The 17386-nt window shown below is 51.9% G+C and overlaps 1 protein-coding gene across 17 annotated transcripts in view; it reads left to right on the top strand.

The window, feature by feature from the left end:
- LOC116862730 (band 4.1-like protein 1) overlaps nucleotides 1-17386 on the top strand; it is a 119317-nt gene that overhangs the window by 35673 nt on the left and 66258 nt on the right. Inside the window, exon 1 of one of the 17 annotated variants that reach the window (XM_032850102.1) lies at nucleotides 15364-15610. The exons of the other annotated variants lie outside the window; for them this stretch is intronic. The gene's annotated coding sequence lies outside the window, so the exon portion shown is untranslated. Of the gene's footprint in view, nucleotides 1-15363; nucleotides 15611-17386 lie in introns of those variants that run through there. 17 annotated transcript variants of the gene reach the window in all.

Here is a 17386-nt window from a genome sequence, read left to right as displayed (position 1 = left end):
GAGAGAGATTCCCAAGCAAGTCCCATGCTCAGTGCAGAGCCCATTGAGGGGCTTGATCTCAAGACCACTGAGATTGTGACCTGAGCCGAAATCAAGAGTCAGGCACTTAACCGACTGAGCCCCCCAGGCACCCCAGTTAGCAGTTTTTTAAAGCCATTATTTGTAGTGTGCTGACACACTTGACCTGTATTGCCTCATTCAGTCCTTATATCTGTTGTGTATCGTAGGTGGAACTAGCCTTCATTTGCAGCTAAGGAATGAAGGCTCAGAGAGGTGAAGACATCCCCTTGAAGTCTCCCAGCTAGGAAACAGCGAGCCGGGGCTAGGAGCTGACCAGCTGCTGGAGTCCTTGCCTGTTGCGCTCTGCTGCCTCCCAGTGGCCTCCCTTTCCCCACTAGTCACATTTTCTGCCTCTGTTGGGTAGTTTCTCTCACTCATACTCACACGGTCACTCCCTCCTGTCTCTCCTGACTCATGTGCTCGCTCTCTGGAGACTTGGAGCCACCTGAGTAAAGGCCATCTGACGGCTAGGAGGTTTTTGTGAGCTGGGGACCTGCAGAGAGAGGCCTGTAATTTGCTTTCTAATCATAGTTCTCTGGATTTCTACTCGCCTCTCTCCCAGCGGCGGACAGGATCTCAGGCTGTGTCATGTGGCCTGTGGACCCACAGAGAGATGCCCTCTAGGGTCAGCTCCAGGGGTAGGGGCACTGTACCCCCCCCAAGAGGAACAGTGAGGGAGGGGAGAGGGCCCAACCAGCCAGTCTGGGATTCTCCTCTCCGGTTTCCTAGCAACAGCACAGAGGCCGGAAATTGTATAGAAAGATGAAGAGAGGTTTCTAAGTGGGTTCTAGTACGCCTGCCTTTTCCTGACCTTCAAAACTGTAAGAGCAAAATATTTCTAAGTTTGGGTGATTTTACTGGTTTTCTAAGTTCAAGCCAGACTTAGAATTTACATGCTCATCAGCCATCTTTCTGTTGTCCTTTTGTCTTTATTTTAACTTTTTTGTATTATGGACAATTGCAAACCTGCTAAAAAGTAGGGAGAATAGTGTAATAAACCTCCACGAACCCATTGCTCGGTTTTGACAGTCACCAACATGTCAGAGCCCAGCCATCAACGAACGCGGGAGTCAAAGCTTTTCTTCATTTGCAGCACTAACTGTGCGTGCCGTACATAGTAGCTGCTTAGGAAATAAGCAGATGCTGGCTGATGACAAATCCTTTTCCCTGTGTGGGTCTCGGTTTCCTCATCTCCTTGGGAAAGGGATAAGACCAGATGATTTATTTCTAAGAGATATGGTGATGGTGTGGGGCAGTGGGCAGAGCATACACTGGTGTCAGATGTACTTGTTTAAATCCTTGTGCCGCCATTCCCTAGTTAAGCCAAGTTACATCTCAGTTTCCTCATCTTTAATTTGGGGCTACTGGGTCCTGCTTCTCCGGGGTGGTTTGAAGCACTGAATAAAGAGGAAGTCGCTGTTTTGTTGCTAGTACTTTTTTTTTAAAAAAAGATTTTATTTATTTATTTGACAGAGAGAGATCACAAGTAGGCAGAGAGGCAGGCGGAGAGAGAGGGGGAAGCAGGCTCCCTTCTGAGCAGAGAGCCCAATGAGGGGCTCAATCCCAGGACCCCGGGATCATGACCTGAGCCGAAGGCAGAGGCGTAACCCACTGAGCCACCCAAGCACCCCCTGTTGCTAGTACTTTTATTATTGCTTAAAAAAAAAAAGATTTTATTTATTTACTTATTTGAGAGAGAGAGGGTGAGAGAGAAGGTGCGTGTGGGGGAAGGGGCAGGCCCCGGGGAGGGAGAGGGACAAACAGACACTCCACTGAGTGTAGAGCCCGACTTAGGCCTCAATCCTACCATCCTGAGATCAAGACCTGAGCCAAGATCAAGAGCTGGACATTTAAGTGACTGAGACACCCAGACACCCCTATTATTGCTATTTTTAATAGTAATAGTCTGGTGGGAAGAGTCCATGTGCACACTTCAAAAATACAAAAGGAGATTGGAATTGATGAGAATGTGAGGCCTAGGATTCCACTTCTTCTTCTTTTTTTTTTTTTTTGGCCCAGTAAGCAGAAAGTCAGAAGCTCAAGAAAAGGATGGTGCCGCCGAAGCCGGTGCCCCAGTTGTGGAGCTGGGAGCAGGCCTAGAGTGAGAGCTGTGCAGGCTAAGTCCATCTCCTCCCCTCCCACCCCTCCCTCCCCCCAGCCACCCAGGGGTGCCATAACCCCTGTGAGAGGAGCCTGCCAACTGCTGCCTTCTCAGTGAGACAGGCCAGAGCAGGAGAGCCAGAGGTGGAGAGAGTGCAGGCCACGACAGGCTGGTTGCTAGGAGATCCGAGGAGGCAGCAAGGACCCGCTGGGAGGGAATGATGGCCTGGTATGGAGATGCAGGGCACGTGGCCCTAGATGGGCTTTTGTGGGGTTCTGGGCAGGGGAGAGTGGTGTAGTGACCATAAGCTCAGCTGGAAGGGAGGGCTCTGGAGAATATGTCTCCTTAGAATGTGGGCTCAGGATGTCCTATTCAGATCTTCTATTTAACTCCTTCTCTGTGCCAGTCAGACCTGCGTCTGAATCCTGACTTACGTGTGACCTTTGGCAAGTGTTGTGCTGCTACCCTTGTGGGGCCTCAGTGTCCTCCTCTGTGTAATGGGTACAATACACACTTTGAAAGCCATTGTGAGAGTTAAGTGATATGAGTATAATAAAATGCTCTAGAAAAAAGGAAAACAGAATATAATGAATGTTCACGACCACTTTTTAAGATTTTTTTTTAAATTAAAGTACAGTTGATATAGTTTCAGGTGTACACCACAGTGATTCAACTTCTCTATACTTTAAGCTGCGCTCTCCACAAGTGTAGCTGCCATCTGTCACCAGATGCTATTGCAGTGTCATCGACCATCTCCCCTACACTTGGCCTTTTATTCCTGTGCCTTCATTCATTCCGTAAGTGGAAGCCTTTATCTCCCACTTGCCTTCACCCATTTTGCCCATGCCTCTCCCCTCTGGCCACTATCAGTTTGCTCTCAGTATTTATAGGTCTGATTCTCCTTTTTGTTCATTTATTCATTTTTTTTTTTTTAGATTTCACATATGAGTGAAATCATTTGGTATTTTTCTTTCTGCGTCTGACTTCTTTCATGTAGCATAATACCCTCTAGGTCCATCCATATTGTCACAAACAGCATGATCACCTCCTTTTTTATGGTCGAATAATATTCCATCATACATATATGCCACATCTTTTTTTTTTTAATTTTTTTATTAACATATAATGTATTATTTGCCTCAGGGGTACAGGTCTGTGAATTGTCAGGGTTTACACACTTCACAGCACTCACCATAGCACATACCCTCCCAATGTCCATAACCCAACATGCCACATCTTCTTTATCCATTCATCGATGAATGGACGCTTGGGTTGCTTCCATATCTTGGCTTTTGTAAAAAATGCTGCAGTAAACACGGGGGTGCAAATATCTTTTTGAATTAGCATTTTCATTTTCATTAGGTACATACCCAGTAGTGTGTTTACTGGATCATAGTGTTTAATTTTTAATTTTTCGAGGAACCTCCATACTGTTTTCCACAGTGGCTGTACCAATTTACATTCCCACCAAAAGACTTATTACCACTTTTATCTTTATTATAATACTTATGTCCCTTATTGTAGAATGAGATGCATGCTGTCTGGATCGGACTCTGTGTGGATGAGATTCAGGGACGGGGGTTCCTGGAGGAGGGCACTTTCGCTGCGGAGGCCTGTGTCAGCGGACCGTGGGGGCTGGCTGGATGGGGCCTCCAATTAGTGAAATTCCAGGGAGTACCTGGGGAGGGCATGGAAGTTCAAAGCCAGAGGGACACTTGGTAATAGTGGAGGCTGAAGGGGTGGGACCTCTAATGAGAAACCAGGAAAGGCTTTGCGTAGTTCAGACCATAGGCTGTGAGTCAGCTGAAGGTAATGGGCCATTCTTATGTAAATAATATATGTTCCACACATCCACACAGCAGAAAATCAGCAAGGAAGTAAAACAAAACCCAAGTAGGCACAAGAGAAATAATTCCACTGTCAAAAAACAACATCTGGGAACATAATTTTTTGTATCTTTCCTTCCAGTTTTCTTTTTTTTAAAGATTTTATTTGTTTATTTGAGAGAGAGAGAGAGAGCACAGGCAAGGGGGAGCAGCAGGCAGAGGGAGAGGGAGACACAGATGGGAGCCTGATGCGGGGCTGGATCCCAGGATCCTGAGATCATGACCCCAGCCGAAGGCAGATGCTTAACCCACTGAGCCACCAGGCTCTCCTCCAGTTTTTGTCATTTTCTGTGCATGCACACATACATTTTATAGCAATGGATCATATGTTATATACTGTTTTCTACCTGCTTTTTAAAATGTTGTATTGTGTTATGAATGTGATTACATACCATCGTAGAGATCCACAGCACTCTATTTTAACAACTGCATAATATTTCAGGATATTTATGTATCACTATTTGTATAACATAGCCGCTATTTTTAGACACTTCTATTAATTCTAATTCCCACTTTACTCTGATATACAAAACTCTTGTATACACAAAACAAATGTTCTTGTAGCTATATCATGCATTGTAGAAGAATTTCTAGCTTAAAGTTATGTATACTTTTAAGGCTTAGAGTGCACTTTTCCAAAGTGCCCTCCAGGAAGATGAAACCAGCTGACCGTGGCGTTGACCCTGTCCAGGTCTGCCTGACTCACCAGGTGCTCATTGCCTTAATACCCAGATTCAGTGGGGTGGTGTGGGGGGAGAGGCTTCTTCAAAAGGACTCTGGAGGAGGAGAGATATCAATCGCTACTCTGAGGGGACTCTTGCAGAAGGAGGGCCCCCTGCTTGGGCTGGTGGCCTGGTATGGGCTGTCGTGGTGAGGGCTATGCTGGTCATGGGAGGCTGGGTTGGGCTGAGCCACGGGTCTGGCTCCGCCGCCCTGGCTCGGGCTGGGCAGTCTTGGCCCTGGTGTGATCTTGGGCTCAGCCTGGTGTGATCAGCATGGTCACCAATCCAAGACATTCATTCTAGAAGCCGGCACAGCCTCTCTGGCCATGCCAACGGCCGTGTACATTCACGTAGCGCAGAGTGATTCATCAGAGCCAGCGGTAGCGGCTGTCGCTCTGACAGAGTGGAACTGCTCTCACCCATCCTGTCACTCAGCCTCTACAAGTACCTCTTGCCTGTTCTGAGTGACTGCACCACCAAGTGTCTAGAGGTGTAGTCTGTGGCTGTGGCTATGTGAGGGAGGGTATATGTGTGTGTGTGTGTCTCTCTGTCTGTGTTGGGGTGCGGGGTGGCATCTGGGACCCTCTTTGGTGGTTGGCATCTGAGCTGGGGATTTGGGGTGGGGGAACAAGAGGTGAGCAACTCCTCCTCTTCTACCTTCTCATGGCTGGGGACAATCTGTCCACTCTTGGGAAGTGACAGAAACAGCCTGTGGGGGCCAGGGTTGTCTTTCTGCTGCCTGGGGGGAGCAGAAGAGGGGGGCAGCCTGCAGAGGCAATGTGACAAGGCAGGGGGCAGGCTCTGGGAGGGATGCAGAGCATTTAGCCCATCAGCGATCGAATCCTACGAAATTGCATTTCAGATTTCATCATTTTGGTGAAATTTTTCACGTAGAGTTCCTTTAAATTAGATACAAATACAGCTGATTTCTTGTCACGGATGATTAGAGATCATCTAGCCAAGGTTTCTTGACCAAGTTGATCACCCATGGGGTGATCGACACATGGGCTTCATGAGGTTACTTGATGCCTGAAATAAGAAGTGTGTGTGTGTGTGTGTGTGTGTGTGTGTGTGTCTGGAAGTGTGCCCATGTGCATTTTTCTGGGGGAGAAACTCTGCAGTTTTCATCTCATTTTCAGAGAAAACCATGACCCATAAAAGGTTAAGAACCACACTAGGCCAACCGCCTCCCATTAGAGATAAGGAAATTGAATCCAGAGAGGAGAATGACTGCCTGAGATCTCACTGCCAAGATCAGAGTCCAGGTTTGTCGATACCGTCTCCCTCTGGCTGGTTCGCTGAGTTAGGATCCAGCTCCCACAGTAGGTAGAACCCCAGGTACTGTTTCCCATACCCTTCTGTCTGGCATGGATCAACTGAACAGGCTTGACACTTTCCATGGCGGTGGGCATCTGGGCACTCATGTCCAGACAATCCTATTCCCAGGTGGTCTTGTAGGGAAAGACTCAAGGGCCGTCTTCTGACTTGATCCCCTATAGGGCATCTTAGCTAAAGACATTAAATTCGCCTCTTCGATCTTGACACAAGATGTGCCCTTGCCTTCTGAGAGAGGACCTGACACCTTTGGCCTGGAGAGAAGTCACTGGTGCTGTGGGGGAATGGGCCTCGAAATACATGAGGGACAGGCAGGAGGCCGTAGCTCATGGCAGGAGACAGATGCCGGTCCATTGTATATGGGAGGTCTTTAACTTGGTGCCATGGGAGTTTAGATAAAGAGGCACAGGAGGACTAAAATTATAATTAACATTCACTAACCACTTACTATATGCCAGGCACTTTTCTTAGAAGAGTTAACTTAGAGTATTAACTTCTTTGATCTTTATAATAACCGATTAGCGTTATTATACGTAAACTGAGGCCGAAGAGATTAAGCACACTGGTTAATGTCTGAGACAGGCCATGGAGCCACGTCTTCTGACTCTGGAGTGTAGAGTTACTTTGGAACCAGCGTGGATGGCCCCTAGCCTCGGTGCTGGCAGATCTCACCCCCGAGTGTGCATCAGAACCGCGAGAGGGCTGACCAAAACACAAGTTACTTCTCCGAACCCCCGAGTTTCTGACTCTGCAGGTCTGGGGCAGGGCCTGAGGATTTGTACACTAAGGCATCCTCAGATGATACTGCTGTTCCGGGGAACATGCTTTGAGAAGCATTGTGCTCTGCATTCCTGCTTACTGATAGGAAGAGGTGAGCAGGGGGAAGGGAAGCGGTTGTCGATCTTGCCTGGATTATTGTAATGCTCTCTGGCCCACCACCGGGTCCAGGTTTCTCCTACCCTCCAGTCATTCACTCCTCTCTAAGGACAAATTTACCTTCCTGAAGCCCAGCTCTGATCACGTCACGCCTCCATGCAAAGTCTTCCGGATTCTCTGCCATGAGGACCAGCGCCATCCAGTAGAACCGTCTGGAAATGGTGCACATCTGCACTGTCCAGTATGGTAGCCACTAACCACAGGTGGCTATGAATTTTACATGTTTTCCCATCTTAATTCATTTAAATTTAAATAGTCACATGTGGCTAGTTGCTAGACAGTGCAGGAAATCACTTGGTATGCCATGCCAGGCCTTTTTTTTAATGCTGTCTCCTCTACCTAGACTGTCCTTCTGCCTTGTCTGTAATGTTCAGCCCAAATGCTCCCTCCGCCTTGAAACTTCTGACACTCTGACCTCCCCCAGTCTCTTTCTCCTCTGAACTCCAAAACACTTCGTCCTTTTCTTACAGCCTTTAGTACTTTTTGCCTTCTATTGCGTTTGGCTGGTGCTGGTGTTTTCTCTAAACTGGGAGCTTTCAGAGAGCATGACTGTTTGCTAGTGAGTTCTCGTTGCCTAGCTCAGGTCCCCCCAGGCATGCAGAGGAGCTCGCTAAATCCCACAAACCTTTGCCCTCGTGCACTGGGGAAATGGAGATGGATAACATGCCCTTCCTGTCCTCAAGCTGCTCACGGGCTCTCACGAGAATCTGATTCATGTCCAGAGAAGCAGTAAAGCCAATGGTTATTTTGGGCAGGAGGATAAAAGCCACAGAGGGCCGAGTTGGCGAGGGAGTCCGGCAGGAGCCACCTAAGCAGAAGGCTGTGTTTGTACACACAGAAGGCTTCTCTGCCCGGCCTGGCCTGGTACTAGGAGTGGGAACATCCAGACATCACTGCCTGGCCGCCTCCTGAAGCTGGGGATTAGCCAGTGGTATAGCGACTGGTCTCACCATCTGATCCCTGCATATGGGTGGATTGGGAGGAGGTTGCAAAGACTCCAGAGCTCTGCCAGCTTCTGGAAGGGGAGCATTGGCTGGGTGACACCTGGGCTGGGAACCTGAATATGAGAAAATGTCCATTGTGGTCTGAGCAATGGGCAGCGGGTGAAATTCTGCTTGGCCTGGTGTGGGAATTTAGAGATCTTGGGAACAGTCCTGGTTGCAATAGAAAGATGGTCAGAAAGAAACAAAAAAAAAAAAGAGAGAGAGAGAGAGAGACAAACAGCATTCTAGCTTCAGAATCTAGTACTAAGAGGATTCCACATCCTGAAAATCTCTAGCAAATATTCATCTCTAGGACAAAAATCTTTTCTTTTTTTAATTTTTAAAAAGATTTTATTTATTTATTTGTCAGAGAGAGAGCGCACACAAGCAGGCAGAGCGGCAGGCAGAGGCAGAGAGAGGAGCAGGCTCCCTGATGAGTAAGGAGCCTGATGCGGGACTTGATCCCAGGACCCTGGGATCCTGACCTGAGCCAAAGGCAGCTGCTCAACCAACTGAGCCACCCACGCGTTCCCCAAAAATCTTTTTTAAAAAGAAAATTTTATTGAGGGTGCATGGGTGGCTTGGTTGGACGTCTGACTCTTGGTTTCTGCTCAGGTCGGGATCTTGGGGATGTGAGATCAAGCCCTGCATCAGAGGCTCTCCCTCTCCTTCTGCCCCATCCCCTTGCTCGCTCTTGCTCTCTCTAAAATAAATAAATCTTTAAAGAAAAACTTTATTGAAGTTGCAAATGCAGCAAAGTACACAGATTGTAAGTTTATGCACACTTGTGTAACTATAATCCAGACAACAACTAAAACACAGCCAGCATCTCCACAGTACATTTGTGACAAGCCAAATGTATGCAGGGTTAAGGATGGAAAAGCCACGGGCTCTGGAGTCAGGCGTGCCTGCAACTGAATGCTGCCCCTTCCCCACCCCCCACTAGCAGCGTGACCTTGGTATAGTGACTTCAGTGCTCTGAGCTTCAGTTTCCTCCCCCTGGAAAAGCAAGTGCATCTCTAACCTCTGCTTTACGGGGTGGTAGCAGATTAAAAACGGAAAATGTATCCAAATTGCTAGGCGCCGCGCCAGTACATAGTGGGGACTCAGCTGCTTTCCGCAACGATGATGTGGATTGATGGTGTCACTGCAGCATCTTCTGGCACACGGGACCACAGACACGTTGCCACTCACTGCTTCCAGCCTCTGTATGACAGTCTCCAAGGTCTCTTCTGACTGCAAGGAGTCTGTGATGCTCCGGCGATGAGCAGACCTCAGAGGCCACCGCAGGCACCTGATGGGAGGCTGGGTGGCCGGGTATCCTTAGCGAGTGGGACGGTGGCCAGACCTTTCACGTTCAGGCCCCGGAAGTGTGGCTCTCAGACTCCCTGGTGAGGGCTGATTTCCCAGGGGCAGTTGGAGTATGGGGCTCCATTAAGAAATGTAGCCAAGGTGATGTTGGGGTCAGAAGAACACAGCCCCAAGAGTGTCCTGGTTTCCTGGTGAATTCTTACTCCCGGCCCCTGACTCTGGGAGTGAGGGTGGCTCAAGGGACACACAGCACATACACACATGTGTTCTGAGCTGGGCCCCCATGGGGAGAAGGATGAAAGTGAGCCCTGCCATCAGGCTGACAGCCGGCAGGACTTCAGGCCTTGCAGCTGGAGGGCAGAGTGCGGGAGGGAGAGGCCCTGAGTTTCCTTCTCTCTGGGAGGGGTTGTTGCCAAGAGGAGGAGACCAGGAAGGACTTCCTGGAGGATGCCTGGATGAATGACCATGGGAAAAGGAGGAGGGGTCTCCCAGGCAGAGGAAAGAACAGGGGCAGAAGCAGAGAGGCAGGGCTGGGCCGCCATCCTGGGAGCCTGGAAGCATTCATACTGACAGAGCTCCCCACCCGGAACCTGAGGATAAGACTGAGGAACCAGGTGAGATCAGCCTGTGAATGGTCTGGGGAGTCAGGCTGAGGAGTTTGGCTTGCTTTATCAGAGAACAGGGGACCCCTGAAGGCTCCTCCGTGGAAGAAGCAGAGCAGGACCAGCTCCTGGAGATTTGCTCAGTGCAGACCAACAGGTACACATTCTTCCAGAGCTGCATTATTTTTTGGCCAAAGATGGCGGCCAAACGTCCAAGCTACTGGAGTGGGCCTTGAGAGCCCTTGGGATGCGCGGACCTGTGCAGAGGCCTGGCTGTGGGTACGGAAAGAAGAAGGAGGGGGGAGGGAGAAGGTAAGGCTCTCCCCTTTGCCAGACTGCATTCTTGTTGGAGAAGCCAGAGAGCCTCATGACAGCTGGACTCCAAATTCAGAGGTGGAGACAAGAGATGTGTGGTCTAGTAGGCCAGAGGAGGGACAGGCTGGGTAGAACACGGGTGGAAGAGGCAGAAGGGGTAAACTTCCTGGGGGGAGGCAACTTTGAAAGCTTTGGAGAGACTCAGGGACATGCTCAGCCCTTTGTGGGTTTTCTCTCATGTCCTCTTCCTAGGCTCTAGGAGGTGGTGCCAATATCATCCCCATTCTACAGAGGTGAGAACTGAGGCTCAGAGAGGCCCTGCCCAAGGTCACACAGCTCCTGTACAAATTCATGAGCATCCCCCATCCCTGCCTCTGGCCCCCTCCACAGAGGTAAATGTTGCCCTCATGCTCTTCAGCAACACCACAATAGGTCTAGAAAAGTACTTTGTACTATGTGACCCGCCGTGCAGCTCTGTCATCATTCCACACCAGAGTATGACCTAATGCGGGAGAGGGCGGCTCCCACGGTCTGGCCTGGAAGGTTCGAGGGAAGGGTGGTCCCTGGGGACTGCAGCGCTTTGGGAGCCTTCCTGGAGGAATCTGAAGGCGAGGAAATGGGGGGCAGTGGGAAGGGGGAGGTCCCTGCCAGGTGAGTGCTGCTGCCTGTCCGCCCTGCCTGCTCTCTACACGCAGGCAGATGCAGCCACCCTGCAGTGCCTTCCAGAGAGTGCCAAAGACCAGTGAGAACAGCCTTGTCAGGCAGACTGTCCCAGACCTGTGGGTTGTGCTGCTCTGGAAAGTTTGGCTCTGGTAGCTTCCCCCAGAGACTGGCCCAGCTCTCAGCTGCCTGGGGCTGCAGCTCAGCCCACCCAGGCCTTGCAGCCCTCTGGGGCCAAAGCTAGATGCCCTGCAGCTTTCTTGCCCTGGAATACCCTCCTCTCCACGACCTTGCCTTTAACCAAGCTCAGTTTGGGCATCCCCTCCTCCAGGAAGCCTTCTCTGAGCCCCAGGGGCTGGGTTAGGACTTCAGACTATCTAAATCCATGCAGATTAAAGGAAATGTCATGTGAGCCACATTTGTAATTTAGAATTTTCTAGCGGCCACGTGAAAAAAGAAAAGCAAAAAGAAACCAATGACATAGTCTAATGATATATTTTATTAACTCAATATATCTAAGATACTTCAACACAAAAATTACTGAGCTCTATTACACTCTTTTTCAATTAAATCTTCAGTGTCCAGTGCCAACTTTAGCCTTACAATACACCTCAATTTGCATCTGTCTCGGTTCAAGGACTCAGTAGCCACATGCAGCTAGTGGCTACCGTAGTAGTGGGCACAGCTCTGGGGCAGGGAAGAGAGCATAAGGATTGACGCTTAGGGTTTGGCATCAGACAGACATGGCAGTCACATCCTGGTTCTGCTGTTTCTTCGCTGGGTGAACTTTGGGAAGTCATTAACCCCTTCGAGCATCACTTACTTTAGCTGCGAAAGGAGTGAATGATTTCGATGCTAGAGAATTATTGTGAGCATTCTACAAATGAATGTGTGTCTGGTGTCAGGTACAAAGTAAGTCCTCAGAAAATGGTGGTATTCATCTTACAGTGTGCCCTCTGATGGGCTGGCTTATGTGCCGTTCTACCCCACTGGTCTGACACTGAGTCCAAAGATGGAGGCTACCCAATTCCTCTCGCCTCCCCTGAGTCTAGGGCCCAGCTCAGTGTGAACATTACTGTTTGCTGAATGAAAGATTAAGACCTTGGGCCAGGAGTACTAACCACCCATCCTGCTCTCCGGGGAACCAAGGGGCCCCTGCTGGCGGGGAGTCATGAGACCACTGACTACTTGGGGTGACCTTGACAGAGGCCACTGAAGATTAAAAAAAAAGAGGGTAGGAGGGGCCCTGCTTGAAGGGTTCAGTGTCATCTCTGCCCCAGCTTTGGGGCGGGGTGGGGGGTAGAGGCCATGGCTGACACTGTGTGCTTTGGCTTCCCAGCCAGTGGGGCAAATCATTTCCATCCTTCTGGCTTTCTGATATCCTGGCCCTTTTCCATCAAGCTCCTTGGAGTTAAAATTTAAGAGAAAATTATTTATCCCACCTCCTGGGCAAACCAGAGAAGGGAGGCAGGGTCCTGTCGCTTCTCTTCTGCCAGCATTTGCTGACCCCCCCCATCACACCAACCCCGTAATGGCAGTAGGGCAGGAAGAATTTCTCCCATTTTATAGATGAGGAAACAGGCTCAGAGAGGTCAGTTCTGCCCAAGTAACACAGACAGTGGTAGAGCCAGGGCTGGAAGCAGAATTCAGGAAGAACCAAGGGAGCTGGAAAGACCTTCTTCCCTGGGTGGGCTCTTCTTCGTCCACCTGGGCCCCTAGCATTTCTCCATGGGGGTTTTCAGGAGAGGTGGTGCTGGGTTAGGTCTTGTTCCTGTGCCTCAGTTTCCCTGCCTGGGGAAGGAAGGCAGCAAAGGAACCAGAGTATTAACTTTAGCTGACGCCCATAAGGAGCCATGCGTTCGTCAGAGTACCCCCAGCCCACCCTCCACCAGATTTCTCTGCAAAAGGTTATTGCAGGGTCAAGGGGAACATGGTTCAGAGAGCTAGTGTGATGGAGCAGGTATAACCTTGCACAAGTCACTCACCACTCTGGGCCTCTGCCTGCCTGTTTATAAAATGGGGATGATATTATCTCACAAGATGTTGTGAAGATCACACACAAAAGTACTTTGCAAACTGGAACGTGCTAATAGAAATACTGGTCAATACTAATCATAGAAATAATGACCATAGTAGAAGAAGCCCACGTTTCTGTATGGTCCCACTGACCTGAAGGGAATTAATTGGGCCTTTTGAGTATAAATCCAGAATGATGTCTGGGAATATCCTGCCTTGGTCTTTGGAATGTAGCTCAGATTCTTCTGGGAAAGTGAGAGGCTCCGTCTAGCTGAGGAGGGTGGGAAAATGGCCCTGACCCAGGAGAGGAGGGAGAAGGAAGGAAGGGGAGGAGGATCCAGAGAAGGAGACTGAACTAGGAGGAACATGGGCTTTGGCCACATGTCTGTCCTGCCTATAGGAGCCCAGGGTTGGGAAGGTCAGTGAACAGAAGAGGCTTGGAGTCAATCTGGAATAAAAATAGTGGCCAGCAGAGAGTCAAGGATTTCTTACCAGATGTGTAAAAGAAACAGCAAGTTCATCTGACGTGACTCTGGAGTTTTACTGATCCTTTCCCTCATTCATTTGAGCGAATGTGCAGTAACTGAACTCAAACAAACATCCCCAGTGGCAAAGTGACTTGCCCAAGGCCATACCCTAGAGGGCCTGGTGAGTTCCTGACAGGAATTTGGGAAGCTGGAGAGTGAAAAGTCCAGAGGTGAAGGAGGACATCTGTTAAGGAAGTCTGCCCAGCGGGATTCTGGTCGTTCTGTGAATTGGCTCTGGGCTGCTTTGTCCGTCTTCCTGGCTCCTGTCTGGAGCAAGGGCATGTTCTCTAGGGCTGGGAGGAGCTGGCTTTCTTCTGGTGTCTGCCCACTCCTGAGCCTAGTGGACAGCACGGAGAGTGAAGGGACTGGAAGCTACGTCTTGGGAACATCTGGTGGCGTTTGTCGTGTTTAAGTTGGAGAAGTTAAGGCTTGGTGTGGGGGTGTTCTCTGAAGGGTGCTGGGGAGAAGGCATAGCCTCATTATCTGGAGGCCCTATTGTGGTATTAGGACCTAGGTTGTAAGGTCACCAGGAGGGAGCAGCCACACAAACACTCAGAGACAGGGAGTAGAGTTGGACAGTGGTGAGTCAACACTGAGGGACACAGCCCACTGGTGAGGCTGACACTGAGGGACCTACAGCTTGCGGGAGCGGGGAGGGGGGAGGGCAGATGGCTTGGCTCATGTCTGGGCTGCCTCCCAGCTTTGGGCTTCTGTGGTTTTCACTGCAGTGGGGTCTGGGAGGCCTAGAACAGTGGCTGGTATGTAGTAGGTACTAGGGTATTATTTGAAGAGTGGAAAAATCTGTATGTCAGGGGGGAAGAGGCTGGGGAGTAGGGGTCATGTGGGCTACAGATGATACCATGGGCAGAAGTCTTTGGAGATTATGTTGGGAGTTACCCACTGTCTTCCCTGGGGCTTCCACCATGAAATGGGATCCTAGAGGTGAGTCTGTCCAACCCTTTCTTTGATTGTTTGCAAACTGAGGCCCAAAGCAGGAGAACAACTTGCCCCAGACTATTGGCCAAGACAGTGGCAGAACTGGACCAGACCCCAGGCCCTCTGCCTCCCACAGTCCTCTGCCATTTGAGGTCCGAGCCTGTGGATAGAGGGAGCTGGAGGTGTCGTGGTTGGGACCAGCTTTTTGAGTTAGTTCCGCTGAAGGGCTGTCATGTGGTTTTTGAGTCCTATCCTCAGTGCCATAGACCCCTTGGCTACCCCGCCCCCTACCTTCCAGGAGCCTAGGTGCACACCCTGTGTGTGCTCACGAACATCCAGAAAAAAACCATGTGTACCAGTTATAAAAAAAACAGTCCCCAGTTATACTTAGGGTCACTGCCACCAAGGCACATATGGGCAAATGCACACATACGCTCAGAGACCCACAGGATCCTAGGAGACCTTTGCACATACCTCCTCCCTGGTGGGGGAGGAGCCCTGAGTCCCTGGGAGATCGTGCCCTTCTTTGCTGCTGGGGAGGTGAGGGTATCCGGCTCTGCTCGGTGGGCTGGGAGGCCCACTGAGTCTGAGTCACCCCTTCTGAGTCAGGGATCCTTCCCCTTCTTCTCCCCTCCCCCTCCCTCTGTCCCTGCCGAGCTCCCAAGAGGGGTCGTCCCTGCGCGGGGGGGCCGCGGGTGGCGGGGTTGGGGGCGCGGGATGGGGGGGCCACGAGGGCGCAGGAGTTGGCTCCGTGGCTCCATCGCGGTCCCGCAGGGGTCGGGGAACGGCCGGTGACAGCGCCGGGGAGGAAGTGGCCTGGGAGACTGAGAGAGAGAGAAGCAGGAGGAGGAGGAGAGGGAGGCTGGCCGAGAGGAGGCGGAGGCAGGGGCAGGGCCGCCGCAGGGAGCAGGCAGGCAGGCGCGCGGCGGCCGCCCCTGGGCTGGGCGCGGAGGCCGGGCGGGGGCGGGGGCTGGCCGCGCGTCGGGCGCCAGGCCCGGGGCTGTGGGCACGGTGCCCAGCCCCCGGCGCACGCCGAGCCGCCGCCGCCGCCGCTGCTGCAGTCGGCATCCATCAGCGGGCGGGGGTGTCGCGGAACAGGCTGCTCCGCAGAGCCCGCCGCGGCCCCGTGCGCCCGCCCCGCCCCGCGGCCTCCCGGCCCCTCAGGAGCCGACGGGACGCCCCCCGCCCAGCCTGCCCAAGATGGGGCACCCCGGGCTCAGGTAGGCATGTGGAGGGGGGCGTCAGGTGGCACGGGGGGCTGGGGACTTAGTACATGTAGGCCAGGCCTGCGACCCTGGGGAGGACCAGGGACAAGACCGGGAGGAACTGAGTTTGCAGGCTGTTGACTCCCTGGCCTGTGTGTGTTGGTGGTGGTGGTGGTGGTGGTGGTGGTGGTGGTGAGATCTGTGCTGTTCTTCCCTGCCTCCCAGGTCTGCAGCCTCTCCGAGGCCTGGAGAGAGAGGTGGGCAGGCTGTGGGCTGGTGGTTACTGTTGGGATGAACGGTTGCTGGGCACTGGGCTCCCTGGCTGGGCCACTCTGTTCTTTGAGATCGTTCCTGCTGCCTCCATGGAGGCCAGGGGTTCCCTGGATCTTCTTGTCTAAGCTTCAGATGTCGCAGGCCAGTCTCTTGGTTAGAGACTGGGGTGCTGGGCAGCTCCTATCCTCTCCCTCACCCTCTGGTTATAGACCTTTTTCCACCCTGGCCTCACTTCCCACTGCATCTCCTCTCCAAGTCACCCAAAGCTGGGTGGATGGGTGGAGGTCCAGGCGCCCCTGGGGTTCTGGTTTCCTATTGTTCTGGCCCAAGGCTGCTCCCCTGATTAGAGGGAGAGGACTTGTGGGTTCTAGTTGTGTCTGGCACCTTCACACTTAGGAATGTCTGAGGGCCTGAGAAGCTGGGGTCTTGGGGACAGGCATGGGGGGGCGGGCAAGGGACTGTAGCCACTAGGGTAACTTACCAGGTGCTGAGGCCACTGCCTGGCAGACTTACTGCTCCAGGATGGTCCATGGGGACCTTGAGGCACTGGACAAGGACTAGGAAGGAGTTCTGAAGATACTGGTCTCCTTGTTGGCTGCCGGCTAGGACCCTTGCTACCCCCCCCCCCACAAACTCTGAGAATGCGTTGGTGGGGGAAAGGCACTACCACGTGTTCCTGCCTTCACTTCTGGATCTGCATATCACCTCCTCTGCAAAGGTGGGAGTGTAAGAGGGCTGGATTTAGGACCTCTCGGGCTGTGTGGGGTCTGGCTGCTCCATCTCTCCCCCATCTCCCAGCGTTAGGAGTCTTCCAGAATTAGCAGCAGCTGGGCCATGTTGAGAGCTGGGGATGGGAATGGAGTCCCCAGAAGCTCCTGGAAGACAGTGCTGCCTGACCTGGACAAGGATGTGGAGAATAGGGGCGGCTGTGTGCCCGCCTGCCCACCCATTCCTCCAGATGGAGCTTGCGGCAGAGGCAGCCTGTGCCAGCCTCCTCTCTGAGCTGCTGTGGCCCAGGGAGGCGCTGCCAGCTCTGTGCAGGGAGGAAGCTGGCTTCTCCTGGCTAGCCTGAGGTCGTGTCTGCCTGGCAACCCCACGCACAGTCTTTGTGGTGTGCAGAGCATGGTCCCTTGAAGGGTACTGCGAGGTAGTCCTAGAGATCAGTGCAGGGGGCATTGTTACTATGAACACCCTTCCTGGGCCATGTGGCATTTCCCTGGGCTCAGCTCTGTGAGCTTCATGGAGCTTTCATAGAACCTGCATGAGAATGATGCTTGGCACCGTCGGTAGTCCTCACTTAGTAAATGTTGAAAGCTTGAATGAGACCTGGAGAGGAAGAATGACTTGTCCAAGGTCACCTAGCAGCTGAGTGGGAGGGCCAGCACTGAGGCACCCAGGTCTTCTACCCTTGGTTTGAAGTTCCTGCAGCCTGGATACCTGCGTCCCCATCGCTGTGGCTGTTGCCTACACAGGTCTTCGACAGAGACTGAGCATTCTAGCCTGGAGCTTGAGGCCAAC

Source organism: Lontra canadensis, unplaced genomic scaffold (assembly GCF_010015895.1).
Source record: "Lontra canadensis isolate GAN:19392208 unplaced genomic scaffold, GSC_riverotter_1.0 scaffold312, whole genome shotgun sequence".
Classification (NCBI taxonomy): domain Eukaryota; kingdom Metazoa; phylum Chordata; class Mammalia; order Carnivora; family Mustelidae; genus Lontra; species Lontra canadensis.
The sequence above is the reverse complement of the archived record's forward strand: the minus strand, read 5'-3'. Positions and strand labels throughout refer to the sequence as shown.